This window comes from Pteropus alecto, unplaced genomic scaffold (genome assembly GCF_000325575.1).
Source record: "Pteropus alecto unplaced genomic scaffold, ASM32557v1 scaffold75, whole genome shotgun sequence".
In the NCBI taxonomy this organism is placed as follows: Eukaryota; Metazoa; Chordata; class Mammalia; order Chiroptera; family Pteropodidae; genus Pteropus; species Pteropus alecto.
The window spans coordinates 28,834,261-28,855,678 of record NW_006440638.1 but is presented as its reverse complement, the minus strand read 5'-3'; the positions used below and the strand labels follow the sequence as shown (position 1 = coordinate 28,855,678).

Below are 21,418 nucleotides of genomic sequence, written 5' to 3'. Positions count from 1 at the left end.
AAAAAAAAAAAAATCGCACAGTGCTTTGCAAAGCCAAAGTGAAGTGATTCAGGTCACTTGGTCCCATCACAAGCCTCTTCCTGCTGCCTCTGTCACATCTTTTTTTCTGGGTGGGAGTGACTCACAGACAAAGGGTCATGAAAGCCTTTAGGAAATGAAGGGTCTTTTTCTGAGCTGAGCCGGGGGACAAGTGAGATAAATCTTTTCAGTTCTCATTTAGGCTGACAGCAGCCTCACTTGTGATGGAGGTTAACAGGGTGGAAAATAATGAAAAAATGTCTACAGCTGAGCTCCTGGCTGCCTTGTTACCAGGCCTGTGCCTATGGAACAAAGGAAACAACCCAGCCCCTGTGGGCTGGGAGAGAGATGGGAACAGGGCCTGGCTGGCTGATTTAGTACAGCACAGCCCCTTTTTGTCACATCAGTTATAGATAATCTTGGCACTGAGACTGCATTCCTTATGTAATAATAATTCCTATAGTCCCCAAAATGACTGCAAGGGCTGGTTTCTGGTCAGACTGGGAGCTCCTCACTCACTCATTTTCCGGATGAGGAGGTAAAGCCTGAGAAGCTGCAAGAACTCAGACTTGGTGACTTTGAGCCCATTGTCATCACCAGCAGGAGGCAGTGTGGCTGGGCTATTGAAGTCTGTCTCGGAACTGCCCCTCACTGACTGTGTGACCCTGGGCAAGTCTCTCTGAGCCTCAGTTTTCTCATCTGGACAATGGAGATGATGACAATGCCTATGTCAGGGGCCTACTTTGAAGAGCAGATGTAGGCCAAGTGGCCAGCACAGGCCTGGCATCCAGTAGATGCTCCTTAAATGGTGGCTCGCCAGTGATCTATAGAATGGAGCGCCCTCCCCATTTCTAAGATAGGGTGCTAGTACTTGGAGTGGTGTACTTTTACCACCCTGCCACGTCATGCTCTGGCGGCCATCCGCAGGAGGCGGGAGTGGTTTCCAGGCCATGTGTCCTTCCCGGGCTCAGGCCTGGGGCAGCTGCTTTGTCTGCCAGCTTCTCACTAAGGCAAGATGCTATTTGACTTAATAACTTAGCTTTTTATGATTCTCCATTTTCCCTTTTGCAGGAATCTATTCTTATGACTAGAGACAGCACTTCAAATTCCAGAAGCCATTCTAGGATTCATCTGGGCAAATGGACTTAGGCATGCAGGTGGCCTTTGCTTTAAGTGTGAGGTGTGGACCCACCATAGCAGAATGGAACTGGATAAGATCTTAGAGGCCACTGTAAGGATCAGGATTCTCATGGTTGCAAACAACAGAAACCCAGTTCAGCTGGCTTGAGGGAAGAAAGAGAACTTACCAGCTCTTGGAGCCAAGCCTGGCTTCAGACATGGGGGTGCTTCAAGGGTACAAAAGAATTCAGTCTCTCTGTAGCTCTGCTCCAATTTTCCCCCTTTTGCGGGAGCAATGAAGGGCCTTTTTGTAGTCAGTCATTCTCCATATGATGACCAAATGGCCCTTGGAAGCTCCTGGCTTACATCCTATCTGTTTCAAGTTCGGTGGAAAGTGAGAGCTCCCTTTTCCCAGAATTGGGTCTTATGGACTCTGATTGGCACAGTGTGGGTCATGTGAGCACTCCTGACTCTGCACCTGTGACTGAGGGATGCACTGTAGACTGACCAGGCCTGGGAAACACACCCACCCCTGAGGCCAGGTGTACACTCAAATCCACCTAACACATGGGACAGAGAATGGGTGAGGGTGGTTCCCCAGGAATAACTGGGGTGCTCTTACAAGAAGAAGGGTGAAATAAATCAATAGATGTCCCCATGAGGCTTTCTCTTCTAGCCCTTTTATCATCCTTTGTAGGAATGATCCTCCCTCTGCTAGATCTTCCTTGATAAAGAGCATTCAGTATCTCTCAGGACAGCTTGTTCCATCTGGGGGCCATCATAATCAACAGAAAATTCTCCTCCATGTTGAGGTGAAATCTTAGTGTTTCTAGTCACTGGACCTGGTCATACCCTTGAGGGCCACATAGCTCAAATTGTATGGAAATCTGTCGATTGCTTGAAGACAGAAATTATGATCACCCACCCAGGTCTTCCCCACCTCTGGATAAACATTCCAGGTTCGTTCACTTGTCTCCCTGTGATTTGGCTTTGTGTTTTCTCCCCACCGAGGTCACTCTCTCTGGGTCTTCTCTGGCCCATAGAAGTGAATATTCAGAACCATTCAGAATACTCTATTCTGGTCAGCTAAGAGTATAGCAGGGCTATGTGACTCTTTATTTCTAATAATGAAATTGGTGAAAGCGTTTGCCTTTTTCATGATAGTCTCATCACATGGTTGACTCACTCCGAACTCTCGGCTCAAATCTCCAGGTATTTTTGTATCAACTGTTTTTTAATCCGTCCTATGAATTCTGGACTTATATTTCTTTATATTTGCCCCTTTAAAACTTTATTTTATTAGATTCTGATCAAATGGGATCGGTGTCCTTATTTAAGTGATTTTTTTAAGCAGCAATAGGGTAACTTTTTCAAGAGGTCTTAATTTTTCCTTTGCGGAAAAGCCTGTTTTATAACTTCTCCATGCCTTCCTCCTTGGTGTACCTTCTTTCACATGTCAATTCCTTGGCCCTGTGTTTGATTTTTCTCTCCTTTCTTAGTGGAGAGGTGGAAAGTGGTGCAGAGAATTGAGAATGATATATAATCAAGGTGACCCTTGAGTTGGGTGTTGAAGAATGAATAGGAGTCTGCCAAGTAGGCAGTTGGGAGTTCAGCATTAGGAGAAAGGCAAGAGCACAGTGGGCATAGTATATCGTGATGGAGGTCCGAGGCAACTCAGAATGGAGGCTGCAAAATGGTGGTCCACAGCTCAGTTTGGTTCTCAAAGGTAATCTGCTTGGCCCTCACTATGTTAAGAAAATTAAATCGACATTTTAAAATCGTGGGATTTCACATAAAAAATCAGGATTTTGTGTTTCTCTTGAAAAATCAGAAGCTCTGCCAATACCAGATCCACATGGGTTCATACTTGGCAGTAGTTGGCTGGAGGTGAGTAGCTGCTGGCCCCTTCAGTCGGGGCACACGCTCTCCGTGGCTCCACAGTGCCTGCTCTTGTCCAGTATATAATACCTATTTGGCTCCTTTATTTTTGTCTCCCTGGCCCTTTATACATTTCTGTTTGTGGCCTCCTCATCTTTAAACATTATCTACCAGTGGTTGTTTTGTAAATTTAATCCATAGCCCTGAATAAAATAAAATTCTAGTCAGAATCACTGGGAGGGCTTGTTAAACATGGCTTGCTGGGCCTCACCCACGTGGTCTCTGATTCAGTAGGTGGGAATGAAGCCGGAGAATCTGCATTTCTAACAAGTTCTCAGGCGATGTTGATGCTCCTGGCCTGGGAACCGCACATGGAGAATGACATACCTAGTTCATCTTCCTTGTTTTCCACGTGAAGTAACTGAGGCTCCTCTCTGGTAAGCACAAAATCTGGCCCCAAATGCAGGTTTTGGACTCCAGGTCTGGTACTAAATCTACTGCCCGTTGTGGTGCACCAGTGGGAGGTTTCATCTGCATCCTGCTTGCTCTCCTTTCTCACCCCGACCTGTTTTGAGACTGGGCACTGAAGCCCATTTCATTTCCAGCCTCAGCTTCCTTAACAATAGCTACCCATTATTCTGTGCTTTGATGCCTGCAGAATTTAATTACTTGCTGGGTAGTGAAGTGAATTTGATTGTTGGAAGCTGCGGTGTTCTGGAGGAAGCACTAATGAGGAGAGACTCTTAGCAAAGAAGAGAGGGCATTTGGGGGGCTTGTGTCTGAAAGCAGCCATTCACTGTGTGGCAATAGGGCTTGATCTTCAGTGAGCTTTTTCGTTCCCGCCTCGAAGATGTCCGTCACATTTCATAAATAAATCAGGGCTTTTGTGTGCAGTAATTGCTTTGCTTTGTAACCAGGATCAAAAGCACCAATGGCCTTGGATTCAAAGCCAAGTTTATTTTTTTATTATTGAGTTGAAGGAGAGAGTTGAGGGTTTGCATGCTAGAGGGTCCAGCTATGAGGCCTGCATGGAGAGAGAGAGAGAGAGAGAGAGAAGGTGGGAGAGAGGACGAGAGAGAGCGAACAAAGTAGGCAAATTGCCAAGGCATGAGGGACCTCCAGCCAGTCTCCACCATCTCGCAGGGAGATGAAGTCGTGAACACTCACTCTGGTAGTACAGCCTGCTGAGCTGGTCACCATCAGGCATTCTCAACCCATTCAATAAACATATATTAATACTATCATGACAGTAGGTAAACAATAATATAGACAACAAACAATTAGTGAATTCTTACTGTGTGCCAGGTCTGAGCTAAACATTTTATAGACATTTAATTCTTAAAGCCTTAGAGGAAGATGCTGTCATTAACCTAGTTTTACAGATGAGGAAACCGATGCGGATAAAGGTGGAGCTGAGATTTGAATCTAGATTTGTCTTACTCCAGAGCCCAGTGGTAAGGACAGGTACGAAAGAAGGCAGAGAAATGAGTCAAACATGATGCCCTCTCTCAAAGAGCTCACAGTGTAGAATGGAAGTGAAGACAGATGTGCGGCAGTGATTAAAATACAGGAAGAGGGAAATTGTTTCAGTGGGAGGAGGGCTTCCAACCTGGGCTGAATTTGGGGAAAGTTTTATGTTGGGGAAGCAGCATTTGAAGTGAGCCTAGGAGGATTAGGATCTATTCCAGCCTGGGTTCCCCAGAATGTAGACTCTAAGACAGCGATTATGATGCAGGAGTATATTAGCGAATGCTCTTGGGGTCCCTACCTCTAGAAGGAAAGAGAGAGAAGCAGGAGTCAGCCAATGGAGAAGTTGGGTCGTGGTGCAGTTGTAACTAAGGCCTCGACTGACTCCTGAGAATGTCTGCTGGCAGCACTCCCCATAGCCAAGGGAACAAGTCCTCTAGTCCTAAAAGGGATCTGGATGGTGCCTCACAATGTCCACAGCACATATTCAGAGATTTGGGAAAAGTGAGATACAGAATTCCAGACTAAAGAAAAAGCTGATGGGCAGAGAAGTCTGGGTCCTGTATCATGAACAGGTAGGCTGGCATTACAGTCTAGCGTGGTGGTTAGGGTTACCAGACAGACTCTCTGGCCCAATCCCTGTTCTGCCACTTCCAGGCCGTGTGAGCTCAGCCTAATCCCTCTATCCTCTGAGTTATGTCATTTTCAAAATGGAACTAATAATAACCTTCATGGGGTTGTTCTAAGGATTAAAAAAGGATTTAAAAAATCCCTACCTGGTACAAAGTAAGTAATCAATAAATATTAGCTATTACTGGGGATGGTTATTTAAGGGACTATGAGAAAGAACATAGTGAGAATTAAGATTGAAGATGGGATGAAGGACTATTTTATTCAGGGCCATAGGTTAAATAAAGGATCTGAAGTAAGAAAATGTGCTCAGGAAATAGATCAGTGATTAGCTATAAATGATGGTGGTCTTGTCTCTTCTTTGATAACCTCTTATTTCTTTTCCTTGCCTTATATCGGTCTTTTCCTTGCCTTATATCTAGTACGATGTGAAGGGAAATGGGAAAGAAGTGGCATTCTTGACTTTTAAAAGGCATGCTTCTAACTTTTTACCATTGAAGATACAAATGCCTAGTAAATTAGGAATAAATAGGAACTTCCTTAGCCTGACAAAGGGTATTTACCAAAAACCAACAGCAAATATCAAACTGCTGCTGAAGAGAGTTCACCAAGATGGCTGGTTACAAGATCACCATACAAAATTAATAACGTTCCTGTTTCTCTGCCACATTCAATTAGAAAATGTAATTTAAAAATGCATACATTTGAAAACAAGAATGATTGAAAATTAATGCCATTAATGTTACAAATTAGCTACATCCTAGAAGATTTGGTAAGTAATGCTTTCATTGTCATTCGGATATAAATATTTCACAATTTCCATTACAATTTCTTCTTTGCCCCATGAATTATTCAGAATTATGTTTATTTTAGTTTCAGAGATTTTTTTTAAAGCTTTTACTTGCCTTTAATTTCTTATTTCACCATAATAAGAAAATAAGATCTGTAAGTTATATTTTTTGGTATTCGTTGGAGCATTTGCCTTATCAGACGATCAAGGTTTCCCTAAAGTGATAGTGAATAAAGCAGGTGGTGCTAGAGCGGTGCTAGGTAAATTGACCGACAGGACAGATCAGAGCCAGAAATGGCCCTCCACTCGTGGGAACGCAGTGGTGCGTTACAGATGGGGGCAAAGGATTTAGTCAGTGGGGCCGATTCCATTGGCTGGTTGTCCTTCTCTTATTATCTTTAGAAACCGATTTTATATACACACCTTTTTTTTCCCCCTCTTTAATTCCCCCGCCTCACTTTCACCCCTGACCTATGGATGTTGCCGTTTCCCCTTAAGAACTGGATCGCTGAAGGTGGGGCATCTTCTCCCACACACTCGTGGTGTGCACCCGGGGCCTGGCACACCTGGGGTATGATCTGTGACTCCACCTGGGGTGCGAACCCAGGACCTTCTGCGTGTAAAGCAGACGTGCTAACCACTACACTATGGAGCCACCCCCTCCACACATATTTTTTTATATGGAAAAAATAAGATCACCGTAGTTCACAAAAATATGTTCAAAATGGATTGAAGTGCTAAAGGTAAAAAGCAAAACTTTAAAACTTTTGGAAGAAAATGTAGATTATATTTAAAAGCTGGGGGTAGGAAAAGAAACATAAAAATAATGTTTTTCTGCTTAAAAAATAAAAAAGCACAAACCATAAAGAAAATACTGAGAAATTTCATTATATAAAACTAAACCATTATCTTCCTACAACAACAACAGCTAATAAGAAAAAATACAAACAAGAAAAGAAGATATTTGGCATGCACAGAATTAATAAAAGCTTAATTCTCTGCATATAAAATCAACTCCTGCAAATTAATAAGGGCAAATAATCCAATAGAAACATGAGTAAAATATATAAATGGGTAAGTTATAGAAAATGATTTTTAAATGGTTAAAAATACAAGAATAGATGCTCATACTTACTGGTAATCAAGAGAAGGTAAAATAAAATGAGATAATTGGAGTCTTGCTGGATTGGTAAAACAATCCTAAATGTTGGCAAGAACATGGGACAGCAAAGTCTCTCATATCCTCTTAGTAAACGTGTAAATTTGTCCAGCCCCTTTAGAGAACAATTGGGCAGTATCTAGAAAGAGTGAAGGAAGATATACATACCATATTGTGATCCAGCAATTCCACCTCTAAGTGTGACCTAAATATATTGTAGTGTATCTACATGCACTCAAAGTCTTGTATAAGGATATTTGCTGCAATAGTATTTGTAGTAAAGAAACAAGAAATTACTTAAATGTCCATCATGAAGAGAATGGTTAAATAAGCTATGGAGAGTCATACAATGGATTATTATACAGTAGTTAAGATGTAAGAACTAGATCTACATGTAGCAATGTGGGCAAAACTTGAAAAAACATGTAGAGTGAAAAAAAAGCAAGGAACAGTATGATATTTTTATGCAATGTAAAACACATATTAATAGTGTATCTTGTTAGACACCTGTCTGACAGAACTATTAAAATGTGGACTGCAAAAGAATACACATCAGCTTCAGAATTGAGGGATGAAAGAAGAAGAAAGGAGACAACACTTCAGCTGTATCTATGACATTTTGCTTCTCAAGAGTAATTTTGAAGCAAAAATGAGAAAATCTTAATAGTTATCTAATTTGAGTCGCATGTTCATGGGCGTTTGTTATTGTTCCTTCTACAAATATTGAAGGTATTAAAGATTTTATATTTAGATATTTAAATATTGGTAACTGAAATTAAGAGATAAAAAAGGTTGAAGACAGATTGACGAGGCCCTTAGGTGTCAGAATGAGAGTCAGGGCTTTATTTTCTAGACATTGGAGAATTATTGTAGGTTCTCAAATAGGGGGTGATGTGATCACAGCCAGGTTTAAGGATAACTAATTTGGCATATTTGATGGCTTTGAAAAGAAATATACTGGACTCAAGGAGAGAAGTTACACATTATTGATACATAGACATTAATATACAGATTAGTGGTAGAAGGTAGTAGGAGCCTGGATCAGGGATCTTATAATGGAATAGAAAGAAAAGAAGGGATAGATGAATGAGTGGACAGGTGAGAGGATGAATGAGTGGATGTGTAGGTGCATGGATGGGTAAATGGATGGTTGGATGGATGGATGGATGGGCGGATGGGTAAATGGGCAGAAAGGTAATAAATGGATGGGCAGATACATGACTGTAGACATTTTTGAAATGCCAATGCAGTCCTCATTACATCCTGTTCACAAACAGTGCAAATGTAATTGAAAATCAAATTATAAAATGTCAAGGATTTTAAAGAGATGTTTCAGGTCAATGATTCATAATGTAATGAATAATGTTATTTTTGTTTTATTTTGTTTTGTTTTACGCCTACAGCACCTGGTCTTTCTAGGTGGTCTCCCTTCTAAGTACTAACCAGGCCAGACCCTGCTTAGCTTCCAAGATTAGATAAGATTAGGCGTGTTCAGAGTGGCATGGCCGTAGACTTCAATAATGTTTTGAATCCAACAAAAGCCAGACAACATCCATATTCACCTTGAAGATAATGTAAAGAGGGAGAAAATAGTTCAAAACTGAGTAGCCTCAGTTTGTGTAGATATTGGTTTTTTAGTAAGAGAGCTTTGTTATGCTCTCCAGAACACACAGACTCTCACCCACACCTGAACCTTTCATTCGTTGTCTGTAAGAGTCATAGCAAAAACAAATGAACAAACAAACCCCCAAACATAGGCCAGCACCATCCCAATAGTGGTGACAGAGTGGACTGGTTGAGAGAATCACATTTACTAGCTCTATGATCTTGGGCAAATCACTCACCCTCCCTGAGCCTCAGTGTCTAAATCTTTAAAATGGAGTTAATGATAGGCTCTCCCATAAAAGACTGATATTTGGCTTACATGAGATATTGTTTGTAAAGCAGTTATCAAACAATAGCTATTACTGTTGTTATTAATTAGAATGATAAGTATTATAATTGATACTAGTACTAAGCATTATTAACAATGATAAATATTGTTAATAATAATATTTAGTATTATTAATAGAGATCTAGAAACTCCTAGCCTGACCACATCAGGTCACTTGTTCATAGCCATCCCAAGGTATCCTTGGACTTCCTCAGATCTGTCATTTTAAGCATTTCTGAAGATGAAGGCTTTCATCATAAACACGGACCCATAGAGATGCTGGGAGTGATTACAGGGGGCAGAGGGTGGTAGGCACGATGCTAGATTCATTGCCTTAATTCGTTGCTGGGATCCAGGGTAGGTATCTGTGGGGCCCACCACTCCTGAGAACCTATGAGTGGTTTTAGGGCCTTCCTGTTTCCTTGTAGCCCAGTATTCCAACCCCAGTAACAGGGGAAGAGTTTAGGGCTCAAGTCTGCATTTCAGCTTCTTGCAAAAACATGTAGATGACAGCATTTGGAGTTGCAGCAACAGGAGACATAAATTAGTTTGGGAAGGAGAGGTAAAGAAGGAAGATGTCCAGGAGCAGGGAAAGGAAGAAGATGGGAAGCGGGGGCGAGGGATAAGGAAGGAGTAGCAAAGGTCCAGATGGAAGGTGGGGCAGAGCATAGGCTAACAAATTATTTGGAGGGAAGGGATGGTGACATGACAGAGCGCGGGCAGTCCAGTTATTGGCAAGCTAGGACATGGCCAGGAGAAACAGCCGGTTAGCTGTCCAAGTTGCTTGTTCAGGGATAAGCTGACTTTCCAGGACAGACTGGAGAAGCCCCCATCCCTCTGAGACATGATTTTAAAACCTTTACTTTGGAAATAAAAACACTTTGGGAGATGGCCAGTGCTTACATATACCAGATATTTAAATAGGAAACATCTGTGGGTCTCGAATTTTGTTATTTGATGAGAAAACAAGCTGGAGTGTAGAAAAGCAGTGGGATTTAGAACTACAGGAGACAGAGGTTTTTGTTTGTATTTAGTTTTGTTGTTTTTTTTCCTTCCCATTGTTTGCTTGGAATCTCAGTACTAGGAAAACCATGGAATGTCCCCAAAGATAACCTAACGTGAGAACATCTAGTCAAGCAAAGAGTAAGAAAAGAGAGACAGGCCTTGCTGTAGCAATGTCTGGTGAGATGGAAGAGAGGCCTGGAGGCCCTACACGGATAATTGGGGGTTGAGGAAGACCCCACCTTATTTCCTGCATTAAAATTTTCTAAAGGATTATTTTAAATGACCTCCTTTAGAGAAGGGGGAGTCTTGTCATTAAAACCCAACATTTTAAAAAAATATTATTTTCTAGACTTAAAGAGTGACTTTAGCCATGGAAATGACCCACCTTTGAGTTCATCTGAGAGAGAGAGAGAGACATGCCCTTTAAAAATAGAAGTTTCAAATACAGTTCATAAAGCCCTAGGACCTATAGTAATAGTTTTAAGGGTTTTCCCTTAAAATCATGATTAGCCCTGTATTGAAAATTAAGTCAAGCCACCATTGTAAGATTTTCAAGGTGAAGAAATCGATTTCACCCAGGAACCATTGTGTCAAAAAATTTTTGTTAGCTGTTCTCATCTTCACATGAATGTGTGGGGGCTTTGTGCACAGGCATTTAAGGAGCTCCTTTTGTATGCAAGTCTTCTTGATCTACACTCTGTGAAGTCAGAGTCCCAGCCTTAAGGAGCTTATGCTCCTTCTAATTGATTGGAACTTGGTCCTTTTGCAGGAACTGTGTGAAAGCCGGTACTTGGTGGAGGGTTTTCAGGAGGTTGTCTCACTTCACAGTTATTTGGTATCTTCACACTATTAAAAGCAGATTTCTTTCACATAAGCAAAACTGAAAATTCACTGGATCCTGTAAGCTGGAAAAGTCCAGTGGTAAATCTTGCCTAGGTATCTCTAGATCCAGGACTCTAATGCTATTGTCAAGGCCCTGACTCTTCTTCTTCTTTTTTTTGGGCGGGGTGGGGTCTTATTTTTATTATTTATTTTCTTTTTATTTTTCCATTACAGTTGACATTCAATCTTATATTAAATTCAGGTATACAGCATAGTGATTAGACATTTATATAATTTATGAAGTACTTCCTTTCTGTACGTCTAGTACCAACCAACTTGACACCATACATAGTTATTACAATATTACGGACTATATTTCCTATGCTGTCTTTCCATCCCCATGACTATTTTTTAATTGCCAATCTGTACTTTTTTTAAAAAAAAAGTGTCAGGTGTTTTCTTTATTGTTTTTTTTTTTTTTGGTTGTTTTTTTTTAAATAAATTTCTTTATTTAAATTAGTTTCAAGTATACAGTACCTTAGTTAGACATCTATATAGTTCATAAAACAATCCCCCTAATTGCTCCCTCCCTCCCCGGCCCTCCACCTAACCATCATATTAATGCTAACTGCATTCCCTCTGCCATGCTCCCCATGTCCAACTATCAGCTACTTATTTGTACTTCTTTAGCCCTTCAGCCCATTCTTCCAGCCTCCCATCCCCCTTCCCCTCTGTCTATCACCAAATTGTTCACTCTATTTGTGAGTCTGTTTTTGATTAGTTTGTTCTTTTTGTTCCTTAGATACCACATATAAGTGAAATCATAAGGTATCTGTTTTTCTCTGTTGACTTATTTCACTTAGCTTATAATAAATACCCTCTAGGTCCATCTGGGTTGTTGCAAATAGTAAGATTTCATTTTTTGCGGCTAAGTAATATTCCATTATATTATATGTACTACATCTTCTTTATCCAGTCATCTATTGATGGGCACTTCGGTTGCTTCCATATCTTGGCTGAAGGTGCTCTTTTCTCCACATCCCCAGCAAACTCGCTGTTTCCTGTCTTTTTGATAATAGCTATTCTAACGGGTGTGAGGTGATATCTCATTGCGGTTTTTACCTGCATTTCCCTGTTGATTAGTGAAGCTGAGCATCTTGTTATGTATCTGTTCATCATCTGCATATCTTCTTTGATGAAATGTCTGTTCAGGTCTTCTGCCCATTTTTAAATTGAATTATTTGTTTTTTTTTTGTCGAATTGTATAAGTTCTTTATGTATTTTGGATATTAACCCCTTATTAGATGTATCATTAGCGAATATCTTCTCCCAAACAGTCAGTTGTCTTTTTGTTTTGTTGATGGTTTCCTTTGCTGTACAAAAACTTTTTAGTTCAATGTAGTCCCATTTGTTTATTTTTTCTTCTATTTCCCTTGCTCGAGGAGATATATCTGAAAAGAAATTCCTGTTAGTAGTATCAAAGAGTTTACTGCTTATGTTTTCTTCTAGAAGTATTATGGTTTTGGGTCTTATATTTAAGACTTTAATCCATTTCGAGTCTATTCTTGTATATGGTGTAAGAAGATGGTCCAGCTTCTTGTTTTTGCATGTATCTGTCCAATTTTCCCAGCACCATTTATTGAAGAGACTGTCTTTACCCCATTGTATATTCTTACCTCCTTTGTCATATATTAAGTGAGCATATAGGTGTGGATTTATTTCTGGGCTCTCTATTCTGTTCCATTGATCAATATATCTGATTTTATGCCAGTACCGTGCTGTTTTGATTACTATAGCATTGTAGTATAGTTTAATATCAGGTAGTGTAATACCTCCAACTTTATTCTTCTTTCTCAAGATTACCGTGGCTATTTGGGGTTTTTTTATGGCTCCATATAAATTTTAGGATTGTTTGTTCTAGCTCTCTGAAAAATGCCGTTGGTATTTCAATAGGGATTGCATTGAATCTATAGATTGCTTTGAGTAGTATGGCCATTTTAACAATGTTGATTCTTCCTACCTATGAACAGGGTATATGCTTTCATTTATTTATATCTTCTTCAGTTTTTTTTCAATGACTTATAATTTTCTGAAAACAGGTCTTCTACCTTCTTGGTTAATTTGATTCCCAGGTATTTTATAGTTTTTGACGCAATTGTAAATGGGATTGTTTTCTTAATTTCTCTTTCTGAAAGTTCATCAGTGGTGTATAAAAATGCCACTGACTTCTGAATATTTATTTTGTAACCTGCTACTTTACTGAATTTATTGACCAGTTCTAACAATTTTTTGGTGGAATCTTTAGAGTTCTCTCTATATAGTATCATCTCATTGGCAAATAACGAGAGTTTTACTTCTTTTTTTCCAATCTGGATGCCTTTTATTTCTCTGTCTTGTCTTATTGCTGTGGCTAAGACTTCCAATACAATGTTAAAGAGGAGTGGTGAAAGTAGGCATCCTTGTCTTGTTCCTGACTTTAAAGAAAATGCTTTTAGCTTTTCCCCATTGAGTATGATGTTAGCTGTAGGTTTGTAATATATGACCTTTATTATGTTGAGGTATGTTCCCTCTATTCCTACTTTACTGAGAGTTTTTATCATAAATGGATGCTGGATTTTGTTTAATGCTTTTTCTGCATCTATTGATATGATTATATGGTTTTTATCTTTCAATTTGTTAATGTGTTGTATCACATTAATTGATTTGCGGATAGTGAACCAAGCTTGCATCCTAGGAATAAATCCAACTTGATCATGGTGTATGATTTTTTTAATGTATTGCTGAATTCAGTTTGCTAATATTTTGTTGAGGATTTTTGCATCAATGTTCATAAGAGACGTAGGCCTATAGTTTTCTTTTTTTGTAATGTCTTTGCCTGGTTTTGGAATCAAAGTAATGGTGGCCTCATAAAAGGAGTTAGGGAGCTTTCCCTCTTCTTGAATTTTTTGGAATAGTTTGAGAAGAATAGGTGATAATTCTTCTTTGAATGTTTGGTAAAATTTGCCTATGAAGCCATCTGGTCCAGGACTTTTCTTTTTTGGGAGGTTTTTGATTACTGATTCTATTTCCTTGGTGGTAATCAGTTGGTTCAGATTTTCTGTTTCTTCTTGACTCAGTCTTGGGAGATTGTAGATTTCTAGAAATATGTCCATTTCTTCCAGATTGTCCAATTTGTTGGTGTATAATTGCTCTTAGTATTTTCTTATGATCCATTGTATTTCTGTGGAGTCCGTGGTTATTTCTCCCCTTTCATTTCTGATTTTATTTATTTGAGTCCTCTTTCTTTTTTCCTTGAGTCTGGCTAAAGATCTGTCAATTTTGTTTATCTTTTCAAAGAACCAACTCTTGTTTTCATTAATCTTTTGTATTGTTTTTCTAGACTCTATTACATTTATTTCCGCTCTGATCTTTTCCTTCCTTCTATTCACTTTGGGCTTTGTTTGCTGTTCTTTTTCTAGTTCTTTTAGTTGGAAAGTTAGATTGTTTATTTGAGCTTTTTCTTGTTTCTTGAGGTAGGCCTATATTGCTATGAATTTCCCTCTTAGGACTGCTTTTGCTGTGTCCCATAAATTTTGAGTCATTGTATTTTCATTTTCATTTGTCTCTAGGTATCTTTTGATTTCTTCCTTGATCTCATTAATAACCCATTCGTTGTTTAGTAGCATGTTACTTAACCTGCATGTGTTTGTGTATTTTCCAGTTTTTTCTTGTAGTCGATTTCTAGTTTCATACCACTGTGATCAGAGAAGACGGTTGATATGATTTCAATCTTCTTAAATTTATTGAGACTTTATTTGTGTCCGAACATGTGGTCTGTCCTTGCAAATGTTCCATGTGCACTTCAGAAGAATGTATATTTTGTTCCTTGGGGTAAAATGCTCTGAAAATATCTATTAAGTCCATCTGTTCTATTGTATCTTTTAGGCCTATTGTTTCCTTGTTGATTCTTTGCCTGGAAGTTCTGTCCATGGGTGTCAATGGGGTGTTAAAGTCTCCTATTATGAGTGTATTACAATTGATCTTTCCTTTTATGTCGGTCGATAATTGCTTTATGTATGTAGGTGCATATGTTGGGTGCGTATATGTTTACTAGCGTTATGTCCTCTTGATTTATCGATCCCTTTATTATTATGTAATGCCCTTTTTTTTTTTATCTCTTATTATAGCCTTTGTTTTAAAGTCTATTTTATCTGATATAAGTATTGCTACCCTGGCTTTTTTTTTCATTTCTGTTTGCGTGAAATATTTTTTTCTATCCTTTTACTTTCTGTCTGTGAGTGTCGTTTGATCTGAAGTAGGTCTCTTGTAGACAGCTTATGCAGGGTCTTGTTTTCTTATCCATTTGGTTACCCTATGTCTTTTGATTGGAGCATTTAATCAGTTTACATTTACAGTGATTACTGATAGGTACACCCGTGAATTCCTTAAGCTTTTTTCTGTCTAGGAAGCTCTTTATCTCACCTTCCATTTTAATCAAAAGCCTTGCTGGGTAGAGTATCTGTGGTTGTAGATTCTTCTGGCCTGCAGAGTTTCCATTGAAAAGTCAGCAGACATTCTCATGGGGTACCCTTGTAAGTAACCAGCTTCCTTTCTCTTGCTGCTTTTAAGATTCTCTCTTTGTCTTTGAACTTTAGCATTTTAATTATGATGTGTCTTGGTACAGGTCTGTTTGAATTCCTCTTGTTTGGAACTCTTTGTGCTTCCTGAACTTGTATGTCTAATTCCTTTGCCAGATTAGGGAAGTTTTTTGTCACTATTTCCTCAAATAGATTCTCAGTCCCTTGCTCTCTCTCTTCCTCTTCAGGTACTCCTATGATCCGGATATTTTTACACTTCATGTTGTCCCAGAGGTCTCTTAAACTATCCTCATTTTTTTTTTAATTCTTTTTTCTTTTAGTTATTCTGCTATCTTGTATTCCAATTCAATGATTCAATCTTCTGCTTTGTCCAATTTACTCTACTGTTGAATCCTTCTATTGTAGTCCTGATTTCTGTTATCGTATTCTTCATTTCTGTCTGGTTCTTTTTTATGGTTTCTATGTCCTTTTTTATGCTTTCTATCTCTCTGTTGAGGTTCTCATTGTGCTCATCTATTCTCCCCATAAGTTCATTGAGCATCCTTATAACCATTATTTTGAACTCTGACTCTGGTAGGTTGCTTACCTCCATTTCATTTAGCTTATTTTCTGGAGTTTTCTCTTGTTTCATTTGTGGCATGTTTCTTTGTTTTCTCATTTTATTGGCCTCTCTGTGTTCTTTTTTATGTGTCAGGAATATTTGTTTCATCTCTTAGCCTTGGCCAGATGGCCTAACGTGGAAGGTGTCTTGTGTGGTCCAGTGGTGCACTCTCCCTGATCCTTTGTGCCAGGAGCTCTGGAGGTGACCTTTGTATGGGTTGTGTGTGATCTTCTGTTGTCACCAAGCCTTTATTGTTGCTAGTAGATCAGCAAGTGGGATTAATATTCAGGCTGACTAATTGTGGGAATTGGCTGCACCCTCAGGATAAGAGTTGTTGTGTAGGGGCTGATTCCACTGAGTGGGATTTGCCCTAGCAGGCTTGTGTTCTTGTTGCAACCTGACTCTTCCTTTTGATGGACTGTCCGAGACCCGTGATGTCCTAGCTTAGTGACTCCAGAGGAGAAATGATCTGAGAATATGGTTGTTATAAAGCTCCAAGGGAAGATTCTTATTGGTTCAGCCTAGAACATGTTTCTATCTCTCACCCAATCACTGGACACAAGGAGCCAGAGCACTCTGGTCACGCTTGGTCCTATGCCCAATGGACCATCTTGTGTGACCAGGTAAGCAGGAGTCAGTCCCATCATATCTCATCTCCTATTATTGGACGAAGGAGGAAGGGAGTAGCCAGAGACGGGGGCTGACTTATTCCTAGCAGGGCAAGTGGGCCAAGAAGGACCAGATCAAGGAGAACTACATGTGCCTGTGAGTTGGGGAAGGGCCAGGATGCAGATTCTTGCACAGGTGGTAAGAAAGTGCATCAGACAGGCAGGCTGTTGCCAGAGGGCATGCAGTCCTCCATACTTTTCTTGTGGCTTGGATGTCACTCTGTTACATCATTGCAAGAGTTTCGTCTCATCTATGTGCCTGCATCTTGTCTAGGCCCTGAGGAAGCGGACCACAGAAAGTCTTTGCAAGTGCCAGGTTTGGAGTCAGACCAACCAAAAGCTGAATTCTGACTCTGCCACTTCCTAGCTGTACAACCTAGGGCTAGTTGTTCAACCCTTTGAGCCTCTGGCTATCATCCGTCAGGTGGACATAATATTAGTATCTGCCTTAAAGTTTTAAATTAGATAATGTATAGAAGTGACTTGGATAGTATTCAGCAAATGGAAAATCCTCCATAAATGCTAACTCCCATCCAGAGAACAGGGGCCATGTCTCATTCAGCTTTGTGTCTTTGGTGACTAATTTTAGCTGGTATCTGGTAGGTTTCAGTAAATGCTGGTGTAAATAGAATTGAAACTAAGTGAGGATTTGGCCACAGTGGTTCATGAGGAGGTAGTGCAGACAGGAGGATAGGTTCAGGGAGTGCTGGGATTCTAGGCAGGCATTGCTGTCGGAGTCCACAGGGGAGCCAAGAGATTTGGTCTCAGGAAGCAGACTGTTTAGCAGCTCTCAAACATTGGGTTATGAGAAGAGCTCATTAGAAAGGCATTCTCACAGGTTCCAATTTGGCGGCTCTGGGATGGCCATCCTTGACGAGTGCCTTGGGATTCAGATGGCCACTCCCTGCAAAACCTCACTGGTTTCTGGGTCTTAAACTCAAATGCCCCCATGGACCAGATTGGTGATGTGGATGAGTGAAGGGAGATGCTGGGAACTGTAGCCAACAGGAGAGCACAAATCCCACCAAAGGGACCACCATACTCAAAGTAGGGGCTCAGTATTGCTGGATCTTCTAGTTTTTCAGGAGAAGCTGAAAATCTGGACTTGAAAGGGGGAATTTCCCAATTCGTAAGTGCTGGGAAAAGAATTAGATTTTCTGAAAACATTAAATAGCCAAATAAAACATGTCTGAAGGCCAAAAAAGCTGCCATTTGGAGCCCTCAGTCTAGGGCAATTGTTCTCACCCGGGTGATTTTGCCCCCAGGGACATTTGGATATGTCTGGACATTTGGACATGTCTGGAGATAATTTTCATTGTCACACCTTGGGGTGGCTGTGGAGAATGCTAGTGGCATCTAGTGCCCAGGCCCCTCCCCCCATCAAAGTGTTATCTGACTCTTAGGGGTGTTTAATTGGTATTAGCTGTGGGCAAAAGAAAGAGGCAGGCTGGGGCTACCTGACCTGACTTACAGACTTTTTTGGGGGTCAGACAGACAGTGCTTTACCCTTTCAACCCCAAAGAATCATGGCTGCCATGGCTAATCCCTCCTTGGCCCAGTGTAATCATTTCTCACAGTCCACACACTTCCTGTGCATGAAGTAAGCAGCCTGCCCTCACCATCCCCCAACCCACCCACCTCTGCAGGCATGAAAGTCATGCAAGAAATGCAGACAGAGAGTGCTAATACATTGCCACTTGGGTCCTCAAGGGCTGGGTGTGATGGTCTGCTGGAGATTATCAGGGTTTTGGCCTCCTGTTCCTGGTGGAATGTTTGGTTTGGGTTCTTCATTCAGTAGTTTCTGGAACTGTAGTTGAGAATATTTCTCTTCCTGACCAACTCCAACCATAAAAAAATAAAATGCCTTGAGTCAGTCCTGTGCAGTTCAGTAACTATTTGCTGAGCACTGACTCTGCGGTGGGCCTCATGCTTGGTGCTGAGGGGGAAATGAGCAGAGACTCAGGCAGGTTCCATCTGGTGACTTACTGTGCCTTTGAGGACACACGAACCAGACCTGCAGCCCCTCCGTATCCAGTCCACCCTCTGCTCACCACCATCTTCATCTTCCTGAAGAAGCACAGCTCTGATCATCATACTGTCCTGCTCAAAAACTTTCAGAAGTTTCCAGTTTCACTCTGAATGAAGCCTGCACTCTATTAGCTTCTGTGGCCAGGCCCAGCCTCCATTCTAAGCTTATCTTCTGCTCTTCTGTTGCTGTGCCTCTCTCTTTGTAAACCAAACTTTTACCTATTCCCACCCAGTCTTTGTGCCTTTGCTCAGGCAGGGCCGTCTGCCTAGAATGCTGCCTCTGTCCAACCATACAAGGTGAGATGGCTCTGGTCCCTCCATGCTCTTCATTACTATATACCACATCATCTCATCTTTCACTGTTTTGTGGCCCTGTCCACCTCCCGCCTTAGAAGTATTTAGTTCCTGACTCTCAATCCCACCAAACTGGGAGATTCTTAAGGGAAGAGTTAATAAAAAATTCAACTTGTATTCTATTTTCTGGGAAACTTTCTAGCCTTGTCCCTGGTATCCAGTAGGTGTCAGTTCAGCCTGCACTTCTGTTTCCCAAGCTCTTCATTGATGCCAAGTGCTGCCATATGTGTTATCTCTTTTCATTGTCATAGGGACTCCATGATACCTGTGACATCATCCCATTTTTATAAATAAGGAAACTAACGTTTAGAGGACTTGTCACTTCATTCATTCATAGATTCATTCTACTAACATATTTAATGAGTAACCACTATGTGACAGGCTCTGTGGCATTGCAGGGAGGAGAGGGGAAGCAAACATGTAGATTGGCTACCCCACATACTCTGACACCTGACTTTAGCATCTAGAAGAATGATTAGGGAGCATTCTTGGGATCTGCACCTTGACAGGGAAGGGAAAGGAGCAGCTGAAGTCAAGCCACAATGCAGACAGCCTTACTGAAAGTCTTAGCCAGCCCTACGGGGAGTTCCACAGACAGAGCCACCCTTTAGAGCTGTCCGGGTTGGATGGGAGAGGCAGGTCTCTATGCCCCACACAGACCCATCTTTGGATGAGGTATCAGTCTTTGGAAGGTATGTCACCTTGTCCTCTCAGGCCATCCCTGAAGGGTGCTCTTGGCTAGAGGCTGTCTGCTGCCAGCCCTCCCAGCAACTGGGGAAGCTTAACATCTACCACACAGAGAAAGTCTCTTTGATCTCATGGGATTTACATTTAAATGTTGGAACAAATGACAAATGAATGAACAGATAAACAAGCAAGATCATTACACTTTCTTTTATAAGTAACGAGTGTTTATTTTACAGATGAGGAAGCTGAGGTGTGGGTAGTTGAAATAGCTTAGTGGCTGTGGCTCCAAAATTCAGCCCTTTCTACTGTCTAGCCAGGCCTGCGCTAGTTACCTGGATCCTCAAAAGTCAAGCTGAAGAGCTGGATCTCGATCCTGTAGGGATTGAGGAGGCTTTAGAAGGACACTGGGAAATACATTTCTAGGAAATTACACTGGCATGGGCCTGCAGAATCGGGGACAAGAGTCAGGGACTTTGTTAAGGGACAGCTTCAGTAATCTGGGTCCTGCAGGGATGACATGCCTGTTCTGGGACTGGAGGTGATAAATCTGTCTTTTAGGATGCTTTTTGGCTGCAAATGACAACCCCAGCTTAAAGTGGCTTAACAGATATAACCACAAAAGTTGAAGTTCACTGAGAGGAAGGCTGGTCTCTGCTTTTCATCTGCTGGTCATGCTTGAGGCTGAGGGAGCTGAAAGGGAGAACAGGATGACTCAGCTGTCAGGTAGCAGAGATCGAGACTCCCATTTTCAGTATGGAAATTTCACATGATGATCCAGGCAGACAGGGTGAGTATTTACAGTAGTAGTAGTAGTAGCAGTAGTAGTAATAATAATAAATAATAATAATAATAAAAATAAATACATACATACATAAAGTAACAGAATCTTAGATTCTTCAGGCTAGATAGAACCTGAAGAGAATTTGTTTTCTGCATCATATCTCTCAATATACTAAACATGTAAGTCACCAGTGATCACAGAAAAAGGATTGAGGTCAAATAAACTGCACATGACAGCTCCCCCACCCCGCTTTATAAAGTCCATGCATATGAGGGTATAACAACCTACGAAACATTCTGCATCAAGAAAACCCACCTCACTTTGTTTAACTAGCTTTCTCCAAAGGTATTTGGTCACAGAAGCCCCTGCCTCTTTTTAGTGTGGCACTTAGCAGTGACCTCCAGACAATGCTTTGGAAAGTATTTCTTTAAGTTTTTATTTCATAGATGCGGTAACTGAGTCTTTACGGCCACATGGCCAGTTGGTGACACAGAGGAGGTGAGGACCTCAATTTCCTGTCAGTGATCCAGAGGGCTGTCTGTTTACCTGAGCTGCTCATGATGAATTGAGATGTTAGATCATTATTTCTCAAACTGTATTATATGGAACCCCACTCTCAGGAGATATTAATGAGTATTGAACTAGAGACATATATTCTGGTCACATCAGTATATGACACACAGAATTAAAGAAAGATGAACAGGTTGATTGGCTGTGGGATTTCTCAGAAGCAATATGGCGATATCTCTGAGAATCACCAAGATAGGGAGGTGATATGTGGGGTTCCCCAACATATAGGCTGGGGAAAGATTTATTTCATGGACATGAGCTGAGGAATTCAAGTCTAGATCAATGAGATTTATCTTGACTTCTGCTCCCCTTCCCACCCCGCACCAAGCAT

At 40.8% G+C, this 21,418-nt stretch overlaps 1 protein-coding gene and 1 pseudogene across 1 annotated transcript in view; one reads left to right on the top strand and one right to left on the bottom strand.

The window, feature by feature from the left end:
* The window catches only part of SRGAP3 (SLIT-ROBO Rho GTPase activating protein 3), a 123,537-nt gene that overhangs the window by 22,830 nt on the left and 79,289 nt on the right, over positions 1-21,418 (top strand).
* Positions 8,456-8,574, bottom strand: LOC112484408 (annotated as a pseudogene).